General features: G+C 43.3%; 1 long non-coding RNA gene across 2 annotated transcripts in view; it reads right to left on the bottom strand.

The window, feature by feature from the left end:
- Positions 1-4,688: 4,688 nt before the first annotated feature.
- LOC122465067 overlaps positions 4,689-27,915 on the bottom strand; it is a 101,222-nt gene continuing 77,995 nt past the window's right edge. The window contains exons 2-3 of one of the 2 annotated variants that reach the window (XR_006289627.1): positions 10,533-10,725; positions 4,689-4,899 (exon numbers count right to left, since the gene is read on the bottom strand). This is a non-coding gene — a long non-coding RNA (uncharacterized LOC122465067). The remainder of the gene's footprint in view (positions 4,900-10,532; positions 10,726-27,915) is intronic. The other variant, XR_006289628.1, reaches the window with a different exon arrangement.

Here is a 27,915-nt window from a genome sequence, read left to right as displayed (position 1 = left end):
CTCTATCTACTAATTTTGCATTTCTATCTAAAAAGGCAATCAAATTTGTCTGTCAAAATATTCTTTTAATATTCTTGCAGCATATTTCTCATGGCTCTCTCAGCCTCCTGAGCTCTAGATGGTAAATAATTTCTTTAATAATATTTGTTCATTGTTTTTAAAGGGGACATGGATGGATGCTGGGCCATTATTTAATATAATCCAAAATTTCATACATGTTTTTCCTGCTAGCAATGAATTAAGCACTGACAAACTGTGAGATTGAATACTTCCTAATGCTTTGCTGGAAAAATAACATCAAACTGTATTATCATAGCATCCAGGAAGTCAGGTATTTTGCTCAAGCTAAGCATCTCTAGAGTTATAAACAAAGGTGATAACACTGGGGATTTACCCACTTGAGAGAAGAGAAGAGTCAAGGTCCATTTGTAATCAGAAAAAGGGCATTTTAACAGAATCACATGAAAAAGGGTTTGCATTGTTACTGCAATTTGGCTTTTGAAATGCTTACTAACCAATCTAAGATACCAAGAAAACAAAACAAACAAAAAACCCTCGAACTTGTGATATTTCTGGGGACAGATAATACACACTTTGAAAAAAATCCCTCAATATATTTTCTTTCTCAAACCCAAAAAGATTTCATTAAGTGTGGCCATCATCAAGCCTTTGTCTGGTTTGTGAGGATTCAGTCTCTTTGTTTCCCTCACACAGGATGAAGTCTTTATGCAGTATTGTCTGAATGTTTGCTCCGTTAATCTCCTAGCAATGTGTGATGAACAATCTGGGGATTGACTGTCTCAGCAATTGCTAGGCCCTCCACCCTCACCCCATGTTGAGACTCATCTAGTCTCTGCTGGCTGCTCATTTTCCTTTAAAAGAAGTGCTCTGTCTCTCTTCCCATCCCCCAATTTACAATCCCTACTTCCCTCTGCTATCCCATACCCTTCTCTTCTCCTCTGTCCCTCCCTCTGGAATCTGGAAAATGCTGCCTACATCATAGTCTGTCCTTGGATAATTACTCCAGATAGTTCCAGTCACCTTGAGCTCTCATAGCACAGAATGATCTCTCTGCTGAGTTTTGTATCTTCATTTTCATACCAAGGAAAACAAACTTAGGATGAACAGGCGAGTTTTGGCAACAGCTGTCATCACATTATCCAAGAGTGCTAGTAATGAATGGGGGGGGGGGGGAATGTGTAGGAAGCTATACATCATGACTACAACCCAAGAACTGACCTCAGAGCAAGGCTGTTCACTCACAACTTCCTTCATCACCAACTCAGAAGAAAAACAAAGGACCAAACAAAAATCCAAGATGCTACACACTGAAGTTTTGAACTAGCTTAAAATCAAAATCTAGGTCCCAATTCAGCAATCAACTTAACTTGGGTATGGGGCTTTGCCTGTGCATAGCCAATTGCAGGATAGAGACCCCTAGATCCATATCTTGCAAATGGCTCCTACTTTAGCATAGGAAAAACCAAAAGTACAATTCAAAATTTCCTTAAGCCTTGGTGTTTTAAATCCAGACCCCAAGAAAGTTTTCAAAAGTACCAGCATGATTTAGGAGCCAAAGTCCCATTCTCAAAAGTGACTTAGGCACTATGACATCTTATTTTGGAACTAAAAGGCACAGTCCAACAAGCCAAACCAAACCATCGACAGAAAAATATTGAATACTTTAAAGAATACCAATGCATTTTTTTAAAACATGTGTTTGAAAAAATAATTAACCTTTCCCTGAAACAGCCTCAGAGCCAGTGGTTCAAACACATATTTTCCTGTGCATATGCACTATGAGTGTAATGTCACACTTACTACAAAGTTTCCCTGGTGACCTTGCAAATTTTCTTAGGCCAAATTTCATCTCCATGAGCTCAGTTTTAACACATTTTGCATGTATTTCCTTAATTCTTAATGAAATTTGGGTTCAAAATTCATGTTTCATGCTCAAAATGTCTCCCCTTGGGTTTAAAGACAAGCTTATTTCTCCCATAGAAGCATGCTATTAAAATAAAATCTTATCTTGACAACCTTTGGTTTATCCATTGCGCTATTCCACATAGACATAATTAATCACTGAATGCATGTGCGTAAGGGGGTATGAAGCAGAGCTTCATCTCCTTTTCCAGGGATCTATGATATTGTTTTTCAAAATTTTATTCTTTGCAATGGCTTATGTTTTGAAGTTCTGTAGAACCTTGAACAACAGATATCATGAATCATATTTTCAAAAGAATTCTTGATGCACAAATAATGCCTTTTAAAGGAATACATTCCAGCACTGCTGATTCTGCCTTGCAAAGGTTCAGAAAAGGAAGAAAGAAACTTGTTTTAAAATAAAGGAAAATGCTGGCATTAAAGAAACTGTGTTAATAGAATGGGTGTAGTATACCAAGGTTGTATGTCTCCTGCATCTTGTTTACACCTCAGGATCTCAAGTCACACATTCTTAAGAGAAGGATTAATCAAAAGCAAGGAGTTAACTAACATGCCTTTAATTAACTTGATCTCAGAAGTTTCCCCCAGTCCAGAAAAACAGGAAAGTTGCATACTTGTATGCAATTCTCTTCTCAAAGTACAGGTAGTAACTCATCCAATTCTGCAAGGTCTTTTCTAGTCCCTATGTCTCCCTCTCCAGTCTAGCTTTCACCCTGCTGCCTCCTCAAACATGCACAACACCAAGTCACCGCCAATTAAGTCCATTACCCTTGTGCTGACCGCTGCTAGCACAATTCTTCCCTGCTCTCAGAGACTTCCCAAGCCCCCACAACTTCCCTCCAACCCAGCCCTTTACCCCTTCTCAGAAACACACACACCAATGCCCCCGTGCTGACAACCTCCTCACTGCCAATACAGTAGAGCTGATCACATTTTCACCAAAATGTGCTGTTCTGTCAAAGCATATTTGTTTCCACAAAGCTTTCATTGAGAGGGTTTTTTTTGGGGGGGTGAATAGGGGGGAAAAGAGACTAAGTGGGTGGTTCATATACTGGCCTGTGATGTAGGGGACCAAGGTTCAAGAGTTGCTCTGCCTGAGACAGAGCAGGTTTTTCATCCCAGATTACTCTGAATGAAGGAGAGCATGGACTTGAACCTGGGTTTGCCATACCCCAACTGCCAGGATACACATCAGTCTCAGAACCCCGCCCATTCCTACCTGACACCCACCTCCACCAGGCTCAGAAGCCCCCTCTTCTTTTCCCCAGACAAGAACCTCTCATCACCCAGGTCCTTACTGGAACTAGAGAGAGGAGGTAGAGGCAGGGGATGACTGTGATGGCTACGGAGAGCTTTATGCGGTCTGTTTGTGGGGCTGAACAGAATCTGTCCCTACTCTTTTCCCTACTCCTTTCTTCCTCTCTCCGCTGCCTACAGTCTATGGGCTTTACTGAACTTTTTTATTAAGTTAACTATCAGTTTACTTGAGTTACTTACCACATTTGATCCAGGTGACTAATATCTATTCTTTACTCTTGGCATCAGCCCCGCTAAATGCCCATTAAAGGCAGCAGGTGGTCCTGAATCCTGCAACGCATTACCCACACTACACAGAGCCTACAGTGCAGCTGACAGGTGGGGCATTTTTGGTGGGGCATATCCCCATTAACCCCTTAAGAATAGTAGCTGCCCAGAACACTCATGGCACAGAGGAATGAAGAAGTCTAAGTTTACGTGGTCAGATCCTGGACTGCATTAGGGTCTCTCTTAACTTCTCTACCAGTGCAAAGGTACCCCAAAGACAACTTATCTAGCTGTCAGAAGTCTAAGGGGATGAGCAGGTGGCAGAAAGCCACTGTAGCAGTTCCTACACTTATTTCCCTGATAGGTCATGAAGATAAAGAGGTAATCACTGGGAAAAATGAGAAAGTGACTGCGATACCCATGCACCCTTCTGATTCCCCAGCCACCATAATGGCCCCTTGGATCCATAGGCAGCCATCTTCAGTTAGAGCAGCCCCAATATTGGGAGAGCACAAAGATGGCTCAGAATTGCTTCTGCAACTTCCTCAGATCCTCAGCAGCAGCAAGCACGCGCTCTTAAGCTGTACCTGAGGATCTGGCATTTTCACTTCTATTGCTTTCTCCTCAAGGAGCCTGACCAGCTCCCTTCCCCTGACCCACTGTCTCTTCCAGCTCTGTGGAGCCAGAATCCTATGGATTCTCTGCAGTGAGCCTTCCCCAAGGTTGAGGGGAGAGAGGGCTGGCATTCCCTCCACCCCCTTCATGATCTCAGTCCCAGATGCAGCAGGAGAACATGGGCCCTGAATTTGCTTTAATAGTAACACTATGGAGGTGCAGCCTATTTGGTCACATTTATCACTGTATTAATCTAAGTTTTGCTGTCCATAATTAATCAATTTTAGGCAAAAGAAATAATCCAGCATTTTTCATCTTCAAAGTGCTTTTCAAACACTAGCTAATTAAAGATCAGGAACAATTATTTCTAAATAACTTTATAGGCACTACTTAAAAATGAAATAAGGACATTTTTGAGCATGTGTGTGGTTTTTTTAGTTTTCTCGGGGTTTTTTTGTTGTTGTTGTTGTTTTGGTTTGCAGTTTTTTACTTTTAAATCTAAATAAGTCTACCAGCTACCTGCTAACATAGTAATAATATGGAGATTTCCATGCTGACCAAATATAGCAAAAGAAACAAACACGCAGTTGGTTCTGATCCTGCAAATATGAAACCTTGTAACACTGTTTAATTTTTTGAAAATCCATTTCGCGCATTTCTTTTAGCTCCTAGTGGCCGCATACTTATTAAAACTTTGCGGACTGAGGACAAGGAAGGGAGAGGAAGAGTTGGTTCCTTTTATGCGGACTGACACCTGTCAATAGCCTCAGTGCTTAAATAGCATGTTCTCATTCTTGTCTGTATCTCTCTCTCTCTCTGTAATGAAAATAAAGAGAAGACAATAAAAATACACTAATCCTTAAGCACACCAGATCTTCCAGGTAGAAAACATAGTATTTTCTCTCATGAGCTGTAAGTGGTGCATAAAAATTAATCACATCATACAACATTGTGTTAAAGTAACATGAAGAGTTTAACAAACCCACAGAAATTCTGAATTAAAACAAACTCTTCCAACACACAATCCTTAACTCATCTTCTTATGTCTTAATCTCTAACCACACATAGGCTCTTTAAAAGTAATATTAAAGAACTTAGGGCTTGGCTACACTTGAGAGTTAGAGCGCATTAAAGGAGCCCCGGGCGCACTAGCTCACTACCTGTCCGCACTGGCAAGGCACATAGAGCGCTCTGACTCCACAGCTGGTACTCTCCTGGTACTCCACCTTGGTGATGGAATAACATTTTGTGTGTCCCTGCTGGAGTGCCGCGGTGCCAGTGTGGAAGCCCTGGTCTGTTAATGCACTCTGATCAGCCTCCAGAAGTGTCCCACAATGCCTGTTCTAGCCACTCTGGTCATCACTTTGAACTCTACTGCCCTGCCCTCAGGTGACCAACCGACAGACCAGCCCTTTAAATTCTCTAGGAATTTTGAACATCCCCTTCCTGTTTGCTCAGCCAGGCGTGGAGTGCTCTCAGCGAATCTTTCCAGGTGACCATGCCTCCACATGCCAGGCAATCCCCAGTACGGAGCAATGGCTAAGTGCTGGAGCTCATCCGTATTTGGGGGGAGGAAGCTGTCCAGTCCCAGCTGCGCTCCAGCCACAGGAATTACAATACCTTCGGACAGATATCAAGGGACATGATGGAAAGGGGCCATGACTGGGATGCACTGCAGTGCAGGGTTAAAGTGAAGGAGCTGCGGAATGCCTACCACAAAGCCCGCGAGGCAAACAGCCGCTCCGGTGCTGCCCCTGCGACCTGCTGTTTCTACAAAGAGCTGGACGCGATACTTGGGGCTGACCCCACCTCCACTCCAAGTACCAACATGGACACTTCAGAGCCCAGTTCAGCAAGGCAGGAGGAGGAGCAGCAGCAAAGCGGGAGTGAGGGTGCTGAGGAAGACACCCCAGAATCCCTAGCTGCATGCAGCCAGAAGCTGTTCTCAAGCCAGGAGGAAGGTAGCCAGTCGCAGCGGCCGGTGCTTGAGGAAGGACAAAACGCCAGAGGAGGTTCCCGGTAAGCGGCTTTTATTTTGGGAAGGAAGTTATTCGGTGCAGGCTCTTGGGGTGAGGAGGGTTAGGGCTGCAGCATGCCTAGATGCAGAATAGGGCGTTGATGTGCTCTCTCACATCATGGTAATCGGTCTCAGTGATCTCTTCAAAGGTCTCATCCAGAACTTGGGCAATGCACTTGCGCAGGTTTCTCGGGAGAGCCACTGTTGTCCTCGTCCCAGTAAGGCTAACTTGTCCGCGCCACCGTGCCGTGAGGGGTGGGGGACAATTGCTGCACACAGGCAAGCTGCATATAGACCAGGGCAGAATCCGCATTGCAGTAGAAGACCCTCCCTTGCTTCCCAGGTCACCCTCAGCAGCGAGATATCTTCCAGGACGAACTCCTGTGGAAAATGCGGGGACAGTGTTCAGCATAGGGGCTCCCTGCTGCTGTTGGCTCTCCCTAAGGCGCAGAAACCCAGAGGACAGTACAGCCATGAAACAATCAGTCATGCTTGACCCTGTGCTTACTTACCATTTCGGGACTCCTGTGGGTTATGTGCGCTTGCTTTTGGATGGGCAAATTATGCTATCATGTAGACTGTGCTTGCCCTTAAGTACAGGGGAATCATTGCTCTGTCTGGTGTGAACAATGCTGCCTCTGTTAGGTGTTGCATTTTGCTTTTACAGAGGCAACCTTGAGATCTCAGCCGTTCGTGTTATCACCGGCCGAAAGACTCCAGAGAATCAGAAAGAGGCCGTGTAGAAGCAAGGAAGACATGTTGCATGAAGTAATGCAGCATTCAAGTAATGAAAATCGAAAAGTGCAGGAGAGGCGGGACAGTAAAAGGAGGATCCGCCAGCACGGATCGGCTGATAAGCATCATGGAGTGCCAAGCAGGCTTGATCCAGGCGCTCATAGCCCTGCAGGTGGAACGCTACAGTGCCCGACCCCGCTGCAGCCCTTGTCCCAAAACTCTTTCCCTTGTGCCCCCATGTCACCTCCAAGCCACTTTCCCAAACATCCGGGTTCTTACCGCCACCAGCTGCTTCCAACACCTGTAGCTTCACCACCCAGCCTTGAAAACTACGACCTTTACACTCTGCACTCATCCCCCATCACCATGCAGTATAGCCATCCTGAAGTGCAGCACTCATTGCAGAGCACTCCAGACCGGAAGGCTAAGTATGATAACAGGAAATATGCAAATCTGTGATTGTACCGTTCCCCACCTCACCCCCTTGCCCTTCTGTTTCCCAAGCAGTTGTGTTTCTTTTCAATAAATGGATTTTTTGGGTTTGAAAACATTCTTTATTATTGCATAAAGTAAAAGATACCTTAGCCCAGGAAAGAAACAGGCACTGCAAGTCAGCATAGCAAACACAGATTCCTACTAACATTGGAACCACTGCACTTCACTCCCATGTAGGGCACCAGACATTACTGGTGGCTTTCAGCCTCAAATTGCTCCCTCAAGGCATCCCTAATCCTTGCAGCCCCGTGCTGGGCCCCTCTAATAGCCCTGCTCTCTGGCTGTTCAAATTCAGCCTCCAGGTGTCGAACCTCCGATATCCATGCCTGAGTGAATCGTTCACCCTTCCCTCCACAAATGTTATGGAGGGTACAACATGCGGATATAACCGCGGGGATGCTGTCATCAGCCATGTCCAGCTTCCCATACAGAGAGCGCCAGCAGCCCTTTAAACGGCGAAAAGCACACTCCACAGTCATTCTGCACTGGCTCAGCCTGTTGTTGAACCGCTCCTTGCTGCTGTCAAAGGCTCCCTGTGTAGGGTTTCATGAGCCACGGCATTAAAGGGTAAATGGGGTCTCCAAGGATCATAATGGGCATTTCAACTTCCCCTATGGTGATCTTCTGCTCTGGGAAAAAAGTCCCAGCTTGCAGCTTCCTGAACAGGCCAGAGTTCTGAAAGATGAATGCGTCATGCACCTTTCCGGGCCAGCCTGCATTAATGTCAATGAAATGCCCACAGTGATCCACAAGCGCCTGGAGAACAATAGAGAAATACCCCTTCTGATGAATGTACTAGGCGGCTAGGTGGGCTGGTGCCAGAACTGGAATATGTGTGCCATCTATTGCCCCTCCGCAGTTAGGGAAACCCATTTGTGCAAAGTCATCCACAATGTCATGCACGTTAGCTGGAGTCACGGTTCTTCTGAGCAGGATGCAATTAATGGCCCTGCAAACTTGCATCAACACGATTCCAACGGTCGACTTCCCCACTCCAAACTGGTTAGCAACCGGTTGGTAGCTGTCTGGAGTTGGCAGCTTCCCGATTGCAATAGCCACCCGCTTCTCCACCGGCAGGGCAGTTCTCAATCTTGTGTCCTTGTGCCGCAGGGTGGGGGCAAGCGCCTCAAATAGTCCCATGAAAGTGGCTTTTCTCATCCAAAAGTTCTGCAGCCACTGCTTGTCATCCCAGACTTGCATGACGATGTGATCCCACCACTCAGTGCTTGTTTCCCCGCGCCCAAAATTGGCGTTCCACGGTGGTGAGCATGTCCGTGAATGCCACAAGCAAACTCGTGTCATATGCGTTATTCGAGTCAATATCATCGTCGGAGCCCTCACTGTCACTTTGGATCATAAGGAATAACTCGACTGCCAAACCGGACGTGCTGGCGAGACTCGTCAGCATACTCCTCAGCAGTTCGGGCTCCATTCCCGCAGACTGAAAGGGAAGACAGAGCACGCAGTACAAAAAAGGTTGAAAGATGGCACCAAGTGTGGACGGAAGCACAGGGATTGCTGGGATGCGAACCGATGCATCACGGGGCGTTGGGACAGGACCCGGAATGCCCCGCACTGCCCACCCCCTTCCCACAAGCCAGAGTGCCAGAATGGGAAGAGGTGCTCTGTGGGATGGCTGCCCATAATGCACTGCTCCCAATGCCACTGCAAGTGCCACAAATGTGGCCACACCAGTGTGCTTGTTCCTGTCAGTGTGGACAGACTGCAGCGCTTTCCCTATTGCGCTGTACAAAGGCGGGTTTAACTCAAAGTGCTCTACATCTGCAAGTGTAGCCATGTCCTTAGTGTGACTTAAGAGTGTGCAGCACTCTGCCTACGCTATGCAAATGTGAAAGTCTTCTATAACCGAATTAAAAAAAAAAAAAAAAAAAAAGACTCCCATTGATTACATTCAGTTTTGAATCACAGGTCCTTAGCCTCTGTGTCTCAGCTTCCTAGGTGTAAAATGGGAACAGCCTATCACACAGGGATGTTGTGCGGATAAATTCATTACTATTTGTGAAACACTCAGCTACTGCAGTGATGTAGGAGGGGTATATTTAGCGATGTAGATTTATTAGCCTTATTGTGTTATATAAACCATTCAGGGCAGAAACAATGCTCACTGATTCTCACTCTGTTTGCACTAGTTAGGAGTAATTCCACTGGAGATGGATCACTTTTACACATGAAAGTGAAATCAGGTGCCAGCCATCTCTTTCCATGCATCTTTTAGGCATTGTAAAAATAATAAATAGGATTTGTTTGAACCCTACTGAGAGCACTTACAAGTGCGTCAAAGGACCCAAGTACAACTTTGTTTCCACTTTGTAGTTTAGACAGGGACTTTAACTACGTTCCAGATGCATTCAAAGGCCTTGGCCTTGTTCATGTGTTTAGCACAGTAACCCTGCCTTGAACAGAGCGGCATTGTGGATGTTTTTCCCCAGTTTGGAAAATAATACCATTAACTAATTTCTGAAACGGTTTTAAAAGCCAGGCTAGCGTTACGGGAAACAAAAGGCACCGCAGCACATATTTGAGCCTTGGCACTATCTGAGGCTCAGCAATACAAAACAAAGCTCAGAGTGTTAGTGTTAATGGAGGTTTTCCACTTTGTAGATTGTTTTATTTAAAAGTGGGCGGGGGGGAGGGAGAAAAAATACAATGAATTTTAACTATTCGTCATGCAATGCCTGAAGTTCTCAGTACACTGTTAACAAAACAGAATTCCCAAGAATATGTATGTGGACAGACAGGACAGACTGAGAACTCACTTGACGCGGTCACTATCTACTGTATAAAAGTGTGTGGGCAAGACTCCTCCTCTCACGTGCAGATTTCAGAGCTCAGTGTCCAGCTTCTGTAGCCAGAGGTTAGCCTCTGTGTTTAGGGAGGCTAGGCATTGTAAACCACCCTCCAGATGTTGAATTGGGCACTCTTCCACTCCATGAGTTATTGTCTGTAATGCTACCCCCCACCCCCACCCCATCACAACATGGAGAGGAAGCCAAACCAGTCCACTGTATAGTTGCAGCAACTCTGGTATTAGCCGAGAATAACCCCTGTTGAACCTGATCCAGGATCTACGATTAAGAGGAGAAGGAGGCAGGTGCAGTGATAGACTCCTGAATTTACATAGCATGTTAGACTCTCTTTCCCACCAGTGTTTCCATGCTATAAGAATGTTATTGTCAGCTACCTGGAGATGCCGATCATCTATGAGTGGTAAAGGGCCAGTAGCATTCTTGTCCAGGAGTGCATGAGCTGCTGTAGCAAAGTGGTGTTGAGAGATCAGACATGATGTTCCAGCCCAGTCCACAGGAGTGGGATTCTTCCCCTGAATACAAGCAGACCTTCGAGATGGGGCGGCAGACCTTCGAGTTGTTTCCTGTCTGAAAATGGGTCAGTCAGTCAACTGGAGATGTAATAGATTGGTATCATCTGTCATAGCTCCCCAGGCAGACTTAACAGTAATGACATCTCATCAGAGCTGTGTGTGCTAGCACATATAACCTGGAGGCTGGTGTATAATTCAAGCAGCCACTAATAATGCAAGTGACTGAATTCAGCTCCATGTCAACAAGCTGAGTTCAGAGGCTGCACCCCCAGAGCTCAGAACAGCATTCAGCTGGAGCAAACACCAGGTCCAATACAGATGTACAAAGGACTGATGGGTTTGCTCCCCAGGAGGTTCCCAACAGGTTTTGTAACAAGGCAGTACAGGAAGAGAGATTTATTTTCAGGTGAGGCCAGTATGTCAAGCTACCGTCCCAATTATGTGACAGCTGATTGAAATGGCAGTAACCATCCTGTACATGGATCAATATGAGTTGATTGGCAAGATGATTGTTGAGATGGAAAGTAGTTGCCACTGTCTTGGTTTCATTAAGAATTAGTCTCCACTGCTGGCAGTAAGTGGTCCAAATGTACGTGTCTTGGCTGAGATTCCCTTCAGCATAGAAATCATATTCAGTGTCAGCAATACAGAGATGTCATCAGCACATACGTACTTCTCGGCCTGCATTTCAGGAAGATTGTACATGCGTATATTGAACAACTGAGGAGCCAAAACTGATCCTTGTGGAAGACCATTGCAAAGAGGATTAAGATGACCAATTTTCTTCCCGACTCACAGGATGAAGCTTCAGTTACTTAATCATTTCTTGGATGAATCACACGGCCCAGGTGAGAATCCTACGTTACCATTTCATGTCACAGTGAACACATCTTTAGTCAGTACAGGGTGACACCTGCCTTAAGTGCTGTCCTCACTGCTGGTGGGTGAGGTGATACTGCTAGGTAGTAATGGTTGTAGTTGAGTAGTAATGCTGGAGGTTACAGCTGATAGTAACATAAGAACAAGGGGACATTCAATAAAATTAAAACATGGCAAATTCAAAATTGATAAAAGGAAATACCTTTTCACACAATGTGTAATTAGAATGCAAAGTCATTGCCAGAAGAAGTCACTAAGCCCAAGAATTTAGCAAGATTAAAAAAGGGATGTGATATTTACATGGATAACAAGAGTATCTAGAGTTTGGACAACAAAAATTTGGAATGAATATTGATCCTTGTGCTTCAGGGTTGAAGTCAATCTCTATTAGAGATCAGGAGGAGACCTAATTTGGGGATGCAGGGCAGATTATTCCACATCTGCCTACTGTGGGTTGTTGCCCTTTACTCTGAAGCATCTGGTATTAGCCACTATCAGAAACAGGATATGGGATTAGATGGACCTCCAGTTTGATCACCATGGCAATTCTTATTCATATGCTGGGTGGATAATGGTTCTAAGTCTGGTGGAACCAGACCAAGTTTAATAAATTAGATGATACCTGAGTTCTAAAATCCGGGCACCCTGACTATATTATCCTACACATACACACACACACACACACACTCACTCACTTGAATCCCAGCATGATTTTAGCAGCCAATATTCTCGCAAACCAGACAACCAGAGAATAACATTTTATACCATTTGAGGGCTGAAATTACAAAGTTTCAGATGATCTGCTGTGCAACATTGTCTCTAGTTCTAATAGCTCCAGTGATAATAGTCACTAAAATCAGCTCAGAACGGAAGGTGGAACATGCAAAGGCAAATGGTTATAAGAATGGTGTGATTAAAAATTTGATCTGTCGCAAACCAAACCACCAGGAATAGAAAATATTGCCATGTATCACTGGAAAGCTAGAATTTCCAAGCTTTCCCATGGAGTGTAATGTTAGTTTGTACCTCTGGTGATTCACAAGACATCATACCATAAATGGTCACCGGTTGCTCAGAAAACCAAAAATACAGGACAATTTACCAGGTAGGCCAGGGTGCTTTCAACATCCCAAGCATCTGGACCCATCAAGCACTTCCATAACAGCTCTTCAGTTAGATGTCCACTACTCCACATCATATTTTGTCACTATGCACTTTGAGAAATACAGATTTAAAACTGTAGCAAAAATATATTATGCAAAAAATACCTGAAGGAGCCTATCCATGTCTTTAATTAATGGTTTAAAACATTCCAGAACAGTTACAATATAAATCTGACACCTATTGGAATTCCAAAAAAGAAGTTATATGAATGCAAACAGCATATATGAATCCAAAGGCAAAAAAAAAAAGTTATATTATCTTTTAAAAATACCCAAGCAGATTATATATGTGTAGATAATAATTAGCTGGTTTGTTGGTTTGTTGTTTTGGTTTGTTTTTGTTTTCCAAATTTCATATCAAATTGTCAAGAAATAAAAGAAAAATAACTATTAACAAATCCTTCCATTAATGTTTACTAATAACCATCCAGCTTTTCAAATTCACTCAAACTTTCTCAAGTTTCAGCTGCAAGTGGATTCCTGTAGTTTAATTATCAACCTCTGAAAAAAAAGATCTATAAACTCAAAACATGCTTAACTAACAGAGACTGCTGTAACATGACATGAAAAGACTTATTGGGATTGCTGAACCAGTGCCTGAGATTACTCTAGGGTTAGGAATTCTGTGTACGTTATTTAAAAATTCTGCCTGTTAAGTCTCTTTCTTTGTCATGTTAAGAAAAAAATTAAAATAGCAAGAAGTATCCCAGCTGGGGATGAAACCTAGAGACCCTTAAGCAACTTGGGTAATTATAGTGTTGGATAAATTGCAGTTAAGCCATTTGGTTTAACTGTACTACAACCAGTAGCTAGACCAACAAAAGGGTGAAAGGTGATAAAACGTGTGTTGACAACACTACTAAAAACCAGGCAGGAACAGCCTTTCAGTTTAAGAGATCTGCTACTGGCTTTAGGACATTATAACCCCAAAGTACTTTAAGTCACAGACAGGAATTGGCTAGCTATAGATTATGTAATAAAAAAAACTCCAAACAAAAAATATTCATCTCCCATAAAGGCTGTGATTTCATATTTCAGATACCAGCAAAAGAATTGTATGAATTTGCTTCCCAGATATAGTCAAGAGATAATGGAAATAGTTCCATGAAATTACAAAAGAAAGGCATCCTTTACATTTAGACAAAGGTCATGTATTTTCTTTTAATACAGGTGATTTTGTCTATTATATACTTTAATTTTCAACAATTGATTTATACCATTAATATTCCTATTTCCCAGGAGAGGTCCTATGTATCCCTTGAGACCATACAAGATAAGGTCCTATCTGTTCTTTGCAGACATTAAGGGTCCTTCTTATTCCATATTTCTTAAAGATAAGGCTTTCCCCATTGTCCTTAACCAAAGCTTCCTCTCCTTCTCTGTTCTTACTATGTCTTCCATGCATCAGCTGGTGACTGCATTTCTGTTGTATTACTATATGTATCATGTATAACACCAAATTTGAACTCAGTAATGTGTGTGTGTGTGTGTGTGTGTGTGTGTGAGTGAGAGAGAGAGAGAAATTAGTGATACATTCCATTTGAGGAAGTACCTAGTAGGGCACTGCAAGGATTGATGTTAAGTCTGGTCTTCTAGGACTAGATCCACAAAAGAACTTGGGTGGCCACATCCAACCTTTTGGAATCACTGAGATCCTCAAAACTCTTGCTCAGCTGCTGCCTAACCCTGTAGGCACCTAAAATTTCCACACCTCTCAGGAGAGTGCCCTAACCATTGGACTATGGGATATTCTGATGTGGGTCTACCTCAGTCTCTCCTGTTCCACTGTGTATAAACTGAATATTCATTCATCAGGGGAACTGGATCCTGGGTTCCTTCCTCTCAAGTAAGTGCCCTTACCACTGGGCTACAGAGACATTCTCACATTCTTTCTGCCCAATGATCCAGGTTCCAGTAGTGAAGCCAGAGAAGCAGAGAGGCAGGGCCCTCAGCCTTCCCCCTTAAGCTCCAGGGCCAGAAAGTCAAACAGCTAGGGTGCTCGGACTCTGGACCTGGGGCTGTTTGGGGGGAGGTTGAGTGCCTGGGCTGTCTACTTCTCTGACACTGGAACTAGGTGGGAGGTAGGGAGGCAGAGAATCAGGGTGCAGCAGCAGCAGCAGCCCTCCCAGAAAGCTTTTGTCAATTTCACAGGCAGAAAGTGAAATTGATAAGAGCCTTCCAGGCCAGCAGCCAGGGAACTGTCATTTTGATTTTCCCAACATAAAATTGAAATTTTCCAACAAAACTAAAATTTTCCCATGGAAAATTATGGCTTTGTGAACAGGACAGGTTTGTTTTTTTTTTTAAATTAGAAAATCATTCTGACAAAAAATCTTTAGCCGGCTCTAAGTGTAACCCTTCTGTACTGCACATGCACTAAGTGCCATATTCTGCAGTGGCTGCCAGGATCATCACGGATGTTTGGCTGCCCTCCCTGAAGTCCTGCTGCTTTGGAGGCCCCTAATGTAATATATAAGACAGTTTGGGGCAATGAAGCAGCTGTTTCTGCACCATCCTTTTATCTAAAGGAATGGAAGCATTGCACTGGTAAATTAATAGCTGTGAATACCTTTTGGAATTGGGGTGAAGGTAAAATAGTGATTTCACTTTTCATTTTCCTTGTTGGGGAAGTACCCTATGAGAGAAGCATCACTGGGAGAAATTTCAGAAAGACCTAATCAAATTAAGAATTGGGGAATGTGACAGAAGATATAATTCAGTATAGATAAGTACAGGTTGATGGACATTGCAGTTACAATTTAAACTACTTGTACACACTAATGGCTTCTGAATTACTATAGTTAACCTCTCAGATCTGGCATCATCATGGACAGCTCAGTGACGAGGTCTGCTCTATGTGCAGGAGTAGTCGAAAAACCAAATAAAATAAAACGTTAGGCTCAATTCAGAAGGGGACAGGGAATCATGCAGAAGATGGACAATGGGGAAGTACTGGAAGACTAGAGGAAATGTAGTGTTAATGTTCAAAAATAGGAGGAAAAAAGAATGATCATAGCAATTACCATTGCATAAGTAACTTCTATTCCTAGTAATAGACAAGAAGTCACTAAATGTCTGGAGAACAGAACCATGAGTAATAAGTGGCATGGGTTTCTAAACAAAAAATACCTTGCCACTTTTGATTAGGGATTGGGTTTTTTGTGTTGTTTCGTTGTCGGGGAGGGGGGGAAGAATTGCAAAATTAGTAAATGGAGTGCAGTGGATATAATATTTGATTTTCAGGAATGTCTGATACAATCTTATGAAAGCTGTACTCATGCTGTGCCAATGCCCTGTGGTTAAAACAACTGTAAACAAAGTAGGATGATAAATGGCCACGTATCACATATAAAATGGAACACTGGAAGAATTAATGTTAAATCTGGCCTCACTGAATATTTTCATTAAAGAAGGTGAAATACAGTCAGAGTCCTATGTCTGTTTACCTAAGAGATTGCCACTTCTTCTGTGTGGACTATCAGCACTTGCAAACCTCACAGGCATTAAAGCCAGGAGCCACCTCCTGGAATAAACTATAGATAAACTAGAGTCCATAGCTCTGGAATTCATTTTTTGTTTCATTTTGCCCAGATCACATCCAATAACCTATAGGGCACTGCAAGAGACACCAGTTTCTCAGGCTTTTCCTAAGGAAGAAAAGATCTGCATGTTGACTGGGGGGTTGGGGAGGAAGGGGAGAAGATGAGTGGAGTAAGATAGAGATTGTGTCCATAATAGGAGCTAGATTATATGAAGGAGCTATGCCATGGCTAGGAAGGTTTTCTAGGAGCTTTGCTTTTGCAGATATGTCTATTGTGTATTACTAAATGTTGTGCTTTTACTATGATATAATTCTCTTATATGTTGTGCTAGGGCAATAGAAGTTTTAAGTAATTAAGTTATTTACTCCCTCTTCCAGATCATTAAATTCACAGATATTAAACTGGGAGGAGTTGCTAATAGTGAGGGCAGAAAAATAAGAACTAAAAGCATTCAAAACATGGGCAAAACATTTTTTAAAAAAATCTAAAATGTAATACATCTGAAACACAGATTGACAAGTGGAGAAAGACACTTTGAAAACAGCAATACGGGTTAGTGAATTAGATATTAGTTTGCAAAGTAATGTGGCACCAAAAAAAGCCAATATAATTTTTAGGTTTCATATGTTAAGGGCATTAAAGCCCAAATCTAACAAAGCCAATGTGACTGCTCACATGCTTAAATCTAAACACATGTTTTCCTGGATCAGGGCCCAAGCTGTGGAACAAGGCGGTCAACCTCTTTACAGTTGTGGTGTAATCTCAACAGAAATATTGTGTCTAGTTCTATGCACCATATACTATCAGTAAGAGATTAACATTTTGACAATGGCAGGTGCCATCTCATGCCAAGGTCCCCATGTCTCAAGTGAACACTGATAACTACATAGCTGGAATCTGGCTGGCTCACTTGTAGGTTAATATTGATAAAATAGGTATTTGAATTATAAGAAATTGTTCAGTGTGCCGACTCTGGTGAATGCTTGCGAGTTGCTGCATGCATTAATCTTACTTGTAATGTCTGTGTTCCATGCTGTATGTAATATATGAGCAACTGTACTGTGAGCCATGCATTAGTGTGAAGAGCTGCTCTTTACAGAAATTGTTATGCCTCTCCCAAAAGAAGAGACCCATCGATTCCACAAGGGCTCTGCGTGGACCTTAAAACTGGAAACTTCCCACATCTGGGTCTTGAGGAATTGTCAACAAAAGGACACCTGGGTGGCAAGACAGACCCAAGTACCCAAGGGGACTTTCTGTGACTCTGTGTTAAGGCTGCTAAAGTGCCTGAGGGGTTTGTACTTGATTCAGTTGGTTGGTGAAATCTAAGTTTAGAATTCACAACCAATGAGGTTGTTTTTTTATCAGTCTGCCCTGAGGTTGGTACCCACACTTGTGTGGCAGTGTTGGGACCATCACAGACATACTGGAGGTAAGCCAGAGGAAGCAGTAAAAAATAAGGTGCTAGAGGGATCAGCTTAAGACCAAGAGCCAAATACATACAGCCTGATTGAGAAACGATTAAGGAAAGAATATTGGAACACGAGGGATCAAGAGGATTTATTTAGGATAGAACACGGGGTAGAACAGAAGGTATGTCTATCTACCCTGCACGTTCCTTCCGGTGCCATGTAGAGTCCATCCCCTGCATATCCCCTCCTCCAGCTAGAATAGGTACAAATAGCAATGTAGAGTGTAAGTCACTGCTTAGGAGAGTAAAGACAAGATAGAACCTTAGGGGGTATGTGCCCTATATTGCTCTCTACACACTTCCTCTGTCTACACTGCTATTTTTAGCAGTGTAGTGTCCTGCTGCCAGACTCATCCACCCTGCCCCTCTACCCGCACATTTCAGGGAGCTGCTGGAGTCTTCTCCCACCACAGTGTAGGATTCCTGAAGTAGGGAAAGACCCTGGCAGTGGGGAAAGGCTCTGATAGTGGGGAAAGGCTCCAGGATCTAATCCAGTTTATTAACTCAGCCAACAGGGTTCTACTACATCCCTTGGGAGACTATCCATTGCTTAGTTTCATCCCATCATTCATATTTATAGCTCCATGAAAACCCTAAATAATTTCTGTCTCTCAATGATGTTCACAGGCTTCCAGTATTTATTCATGGTGATCTGAGATTTGATGTACTTCAGGCAAGCAATATAAATTTGGTTATTTTAATCATCTCTCATAAATCAGTCCTTCCAGTCGCTTCATAATATTTTCAAATCTTTGTTGAACACTCTCCAGTTTATTGATATAACTGAGGTGCCCAGAATTGAATGCATCACCCTGTGTATGCCAAACATGATATAAAATCTCTGAATGGAGCTAAGAATCACAATTGGTTGTCTTTATGAAGAGGGTATCAGTTCCTCATTTAGGCCATATAAACAATGATACATCAACTTTACATTGTGAGAAATGTGACCGCCATCACTAATGCAAGAATTAAAGTAACCACAGGCATAACAGGAGTCAGAAGGTTAACTTCTGCCCTTATTTTCAAGGTGTAAAACTGGAGTAACTCCATTAGAGTCAATGAAGTTACTCCAGATTTATACCATATATCTGAGGATATAATTTGTCCGGGAGTGTCATCGTGTCATGGATTGGTCCTCATATGCTCTACGATGTCAGAATGTTTCTCAAATGCTGCAACCATTACGAAAGGGTAGGTTTGCTACAGATCAAAGAAGAGATTTTCAAATGCACAGAAGTCAGGTGCCTAAGTCCCATGGATTCTCAGTGTAAATTGGGTGCCTTACTACCATTTGTGTCTCTGACAACCTTCTTCTGAAATACCAGTCCAGTAAAGCACTAAAGTACCTGCTTCATTTTAAGCATGTGAGTCATCCCACTGACTCCAATGGAAGAATTCACATGCTTAAAGTGAAGCATTTTTTAAGTGCCTTGCTAGATCAAGGCCAAAAGGAAGAGTGAGACCGTGCAGAAAACATATGAACCATAGGGAACTATTGCCCATAACTTGAAGTGAACCCAAACCTATGAACTTGGTTATTTATTTATTTCAATTTTCACACATCTCTAATTTATGGTTTCAGCTGTGAGAAAGAAACACTGCAAAGTGATCCCATGCAAGGTAGTTCTCTTGGTACTTTCTTCGCATCTGGAATTCATAGGCACTGACTCTGTGGGTGCCCCAGGGCTGGAGCACCCATGAGGAAAAAATCGTGGGTGCTCAGCACCCACCGGCAGCCCCCTCATCAGCTCCCCCACGCTCACCCCGCCCCTTCTGCTCGCTGGCGGGGCCTGACGATCAGTGCCTCCCCCTCCCTCCCCGCTGCCACAATCAGCTGTTTCACAATGTGCAGGAGGTTGAGAGGGAAGCAGGAGTAGCGAGGATGCGGCACGCTCAGGGGAGGGGGTGGAGCAGGGGCAGGAAGAGGCGGGATGAGGGTGGGGCCATGGGGGAAGGGGTGGAGTGTGGGTGGGGCCGGGGTCAAGCACCCCCCAGCACTTTGGAAAGTCGGTGCCTGTGCTGGAATTAGAAAGAATTCAAAATCTCACAAAACAACCTGATATTGAAAGATCTTTTAGCCTGATTTCCAGACCTGCATATTCTCTGTGGTTTTGGATCAGCTTCAGAACTTTGAATACTTCTCCCAAAAATTAACCCTCCTTCTGAGGTTTGCCAACCACTACTAATGCAGTGATCAGGGTTTCAATTTTAGCATATTAAAAAAAGAAAAGAGCTTCCTCACAGACAAAAAAACCTACACACTCTACAGATTCACCAGCATATGTTAGTTAATACCAAAAAACGTGAATATTTTTCATGTTACTCTTCGCTCATCAGCCACAGCTGTTACTTTCATACCACTCCTAGTCAATTTCACACTGACGCAGCACTATGGGGCTGACTGGGGACATGCAATTGGGCAAACATCCCTGAGAAATGCTTGGCAAATCTGGCTTTTCAGCTTAGCATTTACTTGCCAAAAACATCCTCATCCCCCACTCCACCCTCCACCATGCCTAATTTAATTTCTAAAACTCAGAAGCTTTAATAGTGAAAATCCTGCAAAACACTGTCTACATCTCTCTATGAAATGCGAGTGAAACCTTATAATTATGTTTTGCTATACATGCAGGAGAAGCCAAGTCTTTCAGTTGCTCTTGACCACAAATGCTAATACAATTACAAACTATGTCTCCAAAGAGCTAGTGAATATCTTAGGGAGCACTTTCCCCACACAAAAATAAATATCAAAATGCTCCTGTTAGTCACCCCAGCCCAATCTTGCCAGTGAGCCATGAGACTCGTCTCCCATGTTAGAGCATCTGGTTTGTATAACTATTCCCCATTTCAGTGCAGTAAGAAGTTGCACAGCTCTCTAGTGAGTTCAAGGCAAATTATTTTTAACAATCCGCCATTTCTATAACTGTTATTTTATCTTTCAAATGGGATCTGTACATTGGTTATGAATACTGAGTTTAAAATAAAAATAGATCACTCATATTCCTGAAGATATATTCTGTGTGGCTTCCTTTCCTTCACGTCTTCAGAACATTTTTGACAAATGTGTTGTGTGTGCATCCACATAGGGGTGTATATATATACACATACATATATATATATATATATATATATATATATGTGGGGGAATGGGTAGATGTAGATATAATGAATTTTAATCAGTTTTGAAATGGCTGGGGGGGAAGTAAACAATCCTCTTCAAACATTGCAATTTTATGCACTTTATTTTATAGATGAAGAATTCTTGCTTAAAGTGAGATTTAAGGATTTACCAATAGCCTACAGTAAATACTTCATTCTTTTCTTTTTGCACTAGTATGACTGGCCTTCTTTCCCCTTCAGTAATCATTGTCTAAAAAAAGAAAACCTCTAGGAGCACTTAACTTCTGTCCCTTCCCCCTGGCAGAATGCCCAGCCTCAGTATGACGCTTTTAAACCCTTCCCCCCAGATACAAGGGTTCACAACATTATTGTCCTGCACAGTACAGCAGGGCTGGGGGATATGACACCATTCATGCAGTGATACCCTGAGACAGCTTTTTAGAGGAGAATATGAATACTCCTCTCAAGAGCTGTGTGTGCGCGCACACACACACACACACAAAATGTTTTAGCATAACGTGTTTTATAGTTGCATTGAGTAAGAAGAATCTGCCGGAAGGAAAACACAGTGAATACACACAGAGCTCAGACTGCTAGCCTGTCTCATTTGCGTATGCACACGCACTGGTTTTACTGAAGTTCAGCAGTAATTTTGGTAAGTGAGAAAACAGCTGATATGGAAGAAGAACAGTCAACAATTTCCATATACTATCATCCAATGGGATAGTTACTAAATAAACATTCTAGGCCCGATACTGCATTCCTTGCACAATGAAGCCAATGGGAAGAGTAGTGCACAAAGAATGGAGGAGCAGGTAGTGGATAGTACCATCTTCTATAAGGGCATTGTGGGTAGGAGAACAGAAAATGAAGGCTGCATTATTAAGAGCATTAAGTTGGAAAAAATTAACCTAACCCATTTGTATCTACTGCATAGCATCTTTACAGTGCTATAGCTTTATCGGTCACCTAGAGAATCTGTATGTTTTTACAGCATCTCGCTTACTGTTGCCATATAATAAAGATCATTTGTACCAGTTTTATTTTTAAACAATCTTATTCACCATGGAACAATCTCCATAGGTAACTCAAAGCCAAGAGTGTTGCTTATTACCCAACCCTGATTTTATGGACATTTGTTCCAAGAGACTTACCACAAAGGCTAAAGGAGATGGTGTCCTCTTGGAGCTGATGATAGCAACAACATAAAACAAATACAGAGGTTGATGACTCTGTTGTACATTGGTTTTAATCCAAATGTAGTAAAAAGAGTAAAATAAATAAAAGAGACAAAAACATCTAAAACAGAACCCCACTGGATGAGCAAATTCACTTGTTATGTTTACTGAGGGGGAAAAAGCACTTAAAATGCTATTTATTGGCTCACAAAACCAAAATAGGTTAAATATCTGAGATGTTCAGTTATTTGTGATTTGAGGGAGTTTTTAATGAACATTTTACTGCTCAATTGGCTCCTCTTGTGATCTTTGTGATGCTTTCATAACGTGGGCAGAAGTTTTACGGGCCTTGTCTTTCAGCCGTTTACATAAACCTCCCATTGAATTCAACAGTGAATAATATTAAAGGCATGATCAATAGGGCAATGAGAGCATGAGTTGTAAAACATCTGGGATACTGCTTGACACATCAGGAAGGAAGTGTTCCTCAAACCATTCAGCAGAGCTCTGGCACAGAGCTGAGAATCATTTAGAACCATGCAGACACCAGTGATTATTTTGTGTGCCGTGAGGAATTAATTGTTGACTCTGCATCCTGCCAATAAAATCTTACAGTAACCTGCTTTTTATAGAAATGATGCCTTGGGCAAGAAGACCTGATCAACACAGATTTAAAGTGTGTGGAAATACCCTACTCTTGTTTATCTGCTACCTTTCCCAGAGAAAAAGCAAACCCTCAGTGGATTCTTATAACCCTCCTCCTGTTGGTGGGAACTACACTCATGCAATCAGAGAACAGAGACAGTGTCACTTCTGAGATTAATCACAACCAGCCTTGAACTTTGAATATCAAATATTTGCAGTAAACTGTTTGCAACAGGAGTTAAAAAAAAAAAAAAAAAAAAGCAAAAATTGGCCGTAAATTTAATAATGAATGGATCTGAAGAAATACGATTTCTGAGAGCAGAGAAAGAGGCTGAAATCACTATGTAAGTGATCTGCTTTGTGCAGCTCTATTCATGAACTGTGTAGGATTTAATGTTGTTTAGTGATCCCAGCTCCTAAGCAGATGTAAGTCACTGCAAGTTTACGATCACAGGGACTCAAGTGTCCATAGAAATAAAGTATTTTTCTAGTCATAAGTGATCCTCATTACCTGCACAATAAATCTAATATCCATTTAAACATAAGGGTATTGTTATTATTATAGATTCTAATCCTTCATGTGGAACACAATTCATTTGGCAGGGAAAGGAGGAGGTATGAAACAAACAAACAAAAAGCAGCAACAAAATGAGCCAGTCCACTTAAGACTGAACCCTATTGAAAGAAAATGCCATCAAGAATGTGAAACCATACCACTCCCACATCTGTAGTAAAATTTCTCAGTCATAGCCCGCCTGCTGTTAAGTACCCAGACAGTGCTGATGAAAGAGTTCTAAGCACTTTGGAATACATGTCCTTCTGTGAGTATGTATACAGGTTTAAAAGGCCTGCAGGCAATGGATAGAAGCTGGGAATGAGGAGGATGGGAGGATAGGAAATTCAAGTCAGTTTATTTTAGTACAAAGTCCTGAGCAGTATCCCCTTTCCTCTCAGTAAATAGTGGTTCTAGCAACTCAATAAAATGCAAATGTAAATTTTCACTTTTCCATTTTCTTATTTCAGGACTCAGAAGGGGCCAAAGAAATGTAACACTAGCCTGTTTTAGAATGTGTAAAGTATGTTTACCAAGGCAGGAAGGAATTTAGTAAATACTACCTCCCACAGGATCTGTGGAGCCTAAGACAGACTGAACCAAGCCGGGGGAAAGGATAGGGGAGTAAGGAAAAAAGAAAACAACTTGAGAGACTGTCTTATTTTCTTTTTTAATGCTGTTGGGCTAAAGCATTCAAGAGCAATTGCAAGTATACTCTCAAATTAGATTAGTCCCCAGAGATAGTTTTTTGTTTGTTTTTGTTTTGTTTTATAAGCAGTTGTTGTTTTTTACAAAAGCCACCAGGAACGGAATAGATTTAACCAATTATTAGTCAATGATATCTGTCTTTTTCTCTTGTGATTTGAAATGGAATGTAAACACCAACCAGCCAGCCAAGTTCCGCCATTCAAGTGGAGTTAAATTCAAAAAGTAAACAAACAGAGTACGTTTTGAAAATGACTCTTTGTTGGTTGTGGGGGGGTTTTAGGAATTATTTGAGTTTTAATAATCTAAGGATCTTGATAAAACAGATATTTTAATTATGTGTGATGGAACCAATTAGGCAAGGTGCCAAGTATCTTTCACTTGTTATTGAAGCAAATGGGATATTCAGCACTCAGCACCTCTCAGAAAAAGCTCAGCACCTTGCAAAATCAAACCCGATATTGATTTATTATCCTGACAGTGAAAAAAGATTCAAGTTTTACAGCTGCATCTTGGTTCTTTTTTGGCCTAGTCTGTACACACTGAAACTTCCTTGGAAGTTATTTCCTTGCAGGTTAGAATAATGTGTTTCATTCCATAACTTTCATATGCCAGGTAACAAAGCACTTTACAATATAATGAAAATTAGGTCCCAATCTTATATTAGAACAATGTGGGCAGACCCGTTGGTCTAGAGTAACCAGATAGAAAGTGTGAAAAATCGGGACAGGAGGTGGGGGATAATAGGCACCTATATAAGAAAAAGCCCTGAATATTGGGACTGTCCCTATAAAATCGGGACATGTGGTCACCTTATTCTGGGCCCATGTAGAGCCTCATTGCCTTCAATGGGCCTTCACGTACGCACAGAGGACTGACTAAATGGTTCTTAATGCAGAATTGGGCCCTTGAACATCCAGGGTAAAATTCTGGTCTTATGTCAGCTCCTGTTCCACATAATCACAGTCAAACATACAACTCACACTTTTTCCATGTACAAATAAAATACTATAGACTTTAACAGACTTTACAGCTACAGGTATGTCTGTAGGCAGCATGTCTTGATCTAGCTCTGGTTGGAATTGAGATTGCTCATTTGAGTGTGACGGTGATGAACTGGACAAGTGCTTTGTACCTGGCTGTATATGTTGCACCTGAAAGGGAATTTGTTATGGAGCTAAGTAGTCAGAGCGTTTGGCGATAATGGTGTTCAAGTGTAAAGACATGAATTTTGTTTGGCCTAGGTGGCAAGGTTGCTTTAACTGGTCATTTTGGGTGCGTTTGTGTTGAAAAAAAATATATTTGTACAACTTTAATTGTATGTCAACCTAGGCTTTCATGGAGAATTATTTTAAACACCACCACCACTACATTCTCATTTATAAGATACTCATGATTGCCATTAACTCTCAGCGGCTCCACCTGGTGAAACTTCACCATCACAAGAGTAAGGGCAAAACAGCGCTTCCTTGCCTTCATTACTACACTACATCTGCACCCAAACTCAATGGATACTTCTGTCATCCTCAAACTAAGACCTGCTCCTTCTGCTCACCAACTTCTTCACCTGCAGTTTCGTTCCACTGAGATCAGCCATAAGTGATCATCACAGATTTAAGTACAGGGGAAAGGATTGGCATGGACCGCAGGTATAATAGGCCAGGGGAGGCTAAGCCTCCCCAAACAAGATGTGTCACACCTCGCCTTTGGAGCATGGCTGGCGAAAGGTCACCCAGGTCGTGGCCCCGCCCACACTCCGCCCTGAGGCCCTGCTGCCAATGTCCCACTCCTACCCCGTGGCCTCGTCCACACTGCTTTTCTTCCCGTCCCTACTCTGCCTTTTCTCCCACAGCCCACCCACCAACTGCTCGTGCCTCTTCACGCCCTGAGAGGCAGAGAGGCAAGGACTGCAGAGGCCCACGGGGGAGGAGGAAGAGGAGGGGTCAGAGAGATGTGGGTGGCTGGTGGGGCCTCAGGGGTAGGGTTGCCAGGCATCTGGTTTTTGACAGGGTCATTAAAAGTCCAGCCAGCGGCGCAGCGGGGGCCCAGGGCAAAGGTAGGGTCCCTGCATGCCTGCACTGGCTCCACACAGCTCCCGGAAGCAGCCACCAGGTCCCTGCAGCCCCTAGGTGCATGGGCAGTCGGGGTGCTCCACACACTTCCCCCCAACCCGAGTGCCAGTTCCACAGCTCCCATTCATCATGGAACCTCCCTGGCCGCCCCTGTGCCTAGGGGTGACAGGAACCTGGTGTCCGCTTCCTGGGAGCTGTGGTAAGCACTACCAGGACCTCACACCCCAACCCCCTGCCCCAGCCCGGAGTCCCCTCCCACACCCAAACTCCCTCCCAGAGTCCACACCCCTCTGTGACATTCTGTACCTCAAGGGGACATCCTGCACCCCCATGTTCATCCTTATAATATGATTGTGTGGTATCCAATGCAAAGGTTGCCATGTCCGGTGTCTTCGGAAGGCTCATGATGAACTGAGCATTGTTGTTACAATAATGTTATAGGTTGTAGTTTCACATATATAGTTATGAGGCTGAAAATGTGTCCTCATGGCTTAAAACAAGCCCAGGCAAAAACTCTCCAAGAGCAGAGGGGCAGTTCACACCTCATCAGGGAATGTATGGGACAAACCCAGCACAGCCTCACAGGAACAAAGGACACCGGCATAGACAGCAGCAAAGGATCTGTTGGACTCTTGAGTGAGTCACTCCCCTTCCTTTGGTCAGTTTGGGACTGCAATGAAGTAATGATTACCTGACTCTGAAGGGGCAAAGCCAAGAGGGAAGAAAGAACATGATAAAAGGGAGACACATTTGCCATGCTCTTCCTCTTTCTTCCACCTCCATCTACAGACATCACCATCAAGTGAAGCACTAATCAAAAGGGGAGAGCCTGGCTGAAGGGCAACTAGCCAGCCTGTGGTGAGAAGCATCTAAGTTTGTAAGGGCACTGAAAGTGTTAGGATCAGCTTAGAATGTGTTCTGCTTTATTTCATTTGACCAGATCTGACTTGTTATGCTTTGACTTATAATCACTTAAAATCTATCTTTGTAGTTAATAAATCTGTTTGTTTATTCTACCAGAAGAAGTGCATTTGGTTTGAAGTGTGTCAGAGACTCCCCTTGGGATAACAAGCCTGGTTCATATCAATTTCTTTGTTAAATTGATGAATTCATATAAGCTTGCAGCATCCAGCAGGCATAACTGGACACTGCAAGACAGAGGTTCCCAGCATTGTGTCTGGGACCGGACATATTGACTAGTGTCATTCGGCTGCACAATCCAAGCAGCAGCTTACATGCCAGAGGCTGTGCGTGAACAGCTCAGGAATGGGGGTTCTCATGGCGGATTGGAGTGACCTAGCAGATCACTGGTCCAGATAACACCAGGGGAACATCACACCTGCACCCCCACACACCTCAACTCCCTGCCCCAGCTCTGAACCCTTCCCCTACACCCCAAACCCCTCATCCCTGGCCCCACGCCAGAGCCCACACACCCAGCTGGAGCCCTCACCCCCCTCCTGCACCCCAACCCCCTGCCCCAGCCGGGTCACAGTGAGCGATGGAGGGAGAGGGAATGGAGCAAGCAGGGGGTGGGGTCTTGGGGAAGGGGCGAGGAGGAGTGTTCGGTTTTGTGCGATTAGAAAGTTGGCAACCCTACTCGGGGGAGGGTGCTAAGCAGGAGCAGGGCCTGGGATGGAATGGGGGTGGAGTGTGGGTGGGGCCTTGGGGGGAGGAGGCTGAGTGTGGGCATGCCTTGGGGCAGAGCAATGGTCCAGGCCCCAGTGGGCCCCCCTTTACTTCTAGGGAGCTTCCGGCACTCAGGTCCAACCTCCCTAAATGTGGGAGTCATGTGGTGCCCATGAGGATAAGGCAAAATGCCTTTTGACGAACATTTTTCAAGAAAATTTGCTTAAGGTCACGTTCATCCCATCCCTCTTTGTTCACTTTCACTTTGTTAACATCCATGTATGC

Source organism: Chelonia mydas, chromosome 3, assembly GCF_015237465.2.
Source record: "Chelonia mydas isolate rCheMyd1 chromosome 3, rCheMyd1.pri.v2, whole genome shotgun sequence".
Classification (NCBI taxonomy): domain Eukaryota; kingdom Metazoa; phylum Chordata; order Testudines; family Cheloniidae; genus Chelonia; species Chelonia mydas.
The sequence above is the reverse complement of the archived record's forward strand: the minus strand, read 5'-3'. Positions and strand labels throughout refer to the sequence as shown.